The sequence below is a fragment of the Rhinatrema bivittatum genome, chromosome 3 (genome assembly GCF_901001135.1).
Source record: "Rhinatrema bivittatum chromosome 3, aRhiBiv1.1, whole genome shotgun sequence".
Taxonomy (NCBI): Eukaryota; Metazoa; Chordata; class Amphibia; order Gymnophiona; family Rhinatrematidae; genus Rhinatrema; species Rhinatrema bivittatum.
Window position 1 is genome coordinate 307,388,686 of NC_042617.1, and position 2,622 is coordinate 307,391,307.

A 2,622-nucleotide genomic window follows, 5' to 3' on the forward strand; every position below is an offset into this window, starting at 1 on the left:
AAGGGTAGCAATCATTACAATCCAAACCAAGCGACTGTCAAACCCATTACGAAATTACTGTTAGCAACATTTCTATATGAGGTTTCTCAGAAGGCTTTTATCTCTTTCCAGGTTTGTCAGCTGGTGCCCCTTCCATCCTAGAACCTGTTGCTGAAATACTAGCCACTAATAGGTCAAAAACACTTATCTCAGTCTGCCTTTCAACAGCCACTGTTCTTGGCTGAGAAACAGCTGGAACAATTCACAGGACATTTTCATGGTTGATTAGGAGGGTGACAATATGTGTTAGGCTTACCCCTCATGGTCTGGTATTCTCGGATATAAAAAGTGTCCATAAGCTCAACTCTCAAGAATCCCACTCACAAGCTCACTAATAGCAAGCAGCCTTGATGGCTATGCGAGCAGGAGAGAGAGAGAGAGCTGCCGCTGTCGCTGCTGCAGCTCAGGTCAATCCCTAATGCTTGGGCCATAGTGAAAAGGAACCACTGATCCTGCTGTCACACTGCAGTGAAGAGGAAGTGCCCATGGTGGAGAGAACAGAAGTGGAATAGGAGGAAGAGGCCAGAAGGAGGAAGAGAAAAGAGAGAGGCCAGAAGATTAAAGAGAAGGTGAGGGAGGGGAAGGGGAGCAAAGAAAAACAGACAAGAAAAGCAAATGGAAAAAAAATGAGTGGAATTGGGGGGGAACACATATGGATCAGCACAGTGGCCAGTGCATGCTGGGGGGAAATGGTGGTGTGCATGGGCTGTACAGTAACTAATAGTTTGAGTTGTCACTAGCAGGTTTTTCTACTGGAAAGGGACCATTGGGGGGGGGGGGGGGGGGGAGAAGGAGGAAGAAGGTCTAGGAAGGGGCCAGGGTGGGGACAGGAAGGCACCATGGAGAAGTTCCCCAAGCCATACCTGCTCTGCTTCCTTGCCATGTCATCCTGTCCTTCTCCCATCACTTATCCGCCCTTCCCATCCTGCTTCCCTCTTCCCTCTGCCTACTGGACCTTAACACTGAACTCTCCTCCCCCTCTTCTTCCATGACCTGGCTATACTCCTCCTCCACTTCCCCTTCCACTACCCTCCTCCCTGTTTGGGATGAACCTCCACTCCACTGCTTTTCCTCACTGTCATGTTCTTACACTTTAATCTCACTATAGTTTAATTATTGTTGAGAGTCTGCACAAAATAAACCCATTTGTAGGCACTACGTGAGAGTTAGTGACCTAGCTGGGATTAGGGCCAAGGAGATAAAAGTGACTCATTTTAAAGTCACACACAGAGTCAGTAGTAGAGAGATAAAGGGACTCACCCTAGTGTTTACACAGGCATTCCCTGACTAGCATTTTCTCTATGCTACACTCTGCCTTCAAATAAATAAATAAATAAGGTCACACAGAGCTGGGATTAGAACTGAGGCAGAGCTGGGATTAGAACTAAGGGCATAGGGTAATGTAACAATAATGTAAAATAATGATAAATAATACTAGGGGATAGTAAGAAAACTGTTTTCCAGGAATGATCTGTTTCTGATCACATGGTTTTGCAATTATATCATCATCAGTTGCAGCAGAAACCTCCTGCCATGTCACCAGAATCCTAGCAGTGATATCATCACCCTAGGAGGATCTATCTTCCCAGGGGTCACGTTGATCTGGTCCAACATAATCCTTTGCTGGGTGTCGCAGGGAGTGAACAATCCCAAACCCATCGGTAAATCATGGAGACAAATCAATTGGGAATTGTCCATGTTTGTGTCTCGGCTGAGCAGTTTGGTATTTGTGCACAATTTCATCAGTCTGGACTGCCCGGGTCTATATCAGGGTGGATATAGATGTTCTGGAAACAGGAATGGATTTTTTCCCAGCTGGAGTTGTTGGGGTTGAGTGAGGACAAGCGAAGTCCCCATCCTCGCTTATGGCGGGAACTTCTTTATACTTTCCTTAGGCCTTGCAGAAGGGTGAGTGACCCATTATCTAAGTGCAGAGGGCGAGTTGCCTTGGATATCAACAGAACCCATTACATCCAACTGGGACTCCCTTAAAAGCATTATCACCCATAGGGTCAGCCCACAGGCCGGTTGGCGGGCATAGGCATGAAAGACACGGGCTTTGTGCTGCCGCAGGTTGTGAAGTGCCAATTAAGGCGGACTTTGCCTTGTGATGCTGCATGTCAGGATGCCGAAGTTGGGCTGGTAGCCACAGTGGATGGACTTGAACGACTATGACCACAGAGCTGATCATAAGGTCTACTGAGCTGGACCTTAGGGGAAGGAGAAGGACATTAAGAAATGATGATGGGATTGTATCTTAATTGATGGGATACAAATTGTATTAGTTTGTGTAGAAACATTGATGTATTAGATTGCATTGTATTGAAATATCGTCTAATAAAGCTGCTCCCTTCACTTGATTCATTGACAAGGTAGCAGTTTGCTGCCCATGCCACTGCTAAATGATTGAGTGATGAATGTTTATGAAAGATACATGTAGCTAAAGTTGAAGCATTGACAATTGTTGTCATTGCTCACGGGTTTCTAGCTTGTAGCATTTTCAACCATTTATCAGTTTGTGTGTCATTGCACAAAATGCTACAGCCATTTGCAGTTTGAAAACAGACAAAAAAAAAGCCCTTT

The 2,622-nt window shown here is 45.6% G+C and overlaps 1 long non-coding RNA gene across 1 annotated transcript; it reads left to right on the forward strand.

Moving 5' to 3' along the window:
- Window positions 1-338: 338 nt before the first annotated feature.
- LOC115087677 lies at window positions 339-2,394 on the forward strand. The gene is made up of 2 exons (XR_003855575.1): window positions 339-608; window positions 1,552-2,394. It is a non-coding gene; the product is annotated as an uncharacterized LOC115087677 (long non-coding RNA).
- The last annotated feature ends 228 nt before the right edge of the window (window positions 2,395-2,622 follow it).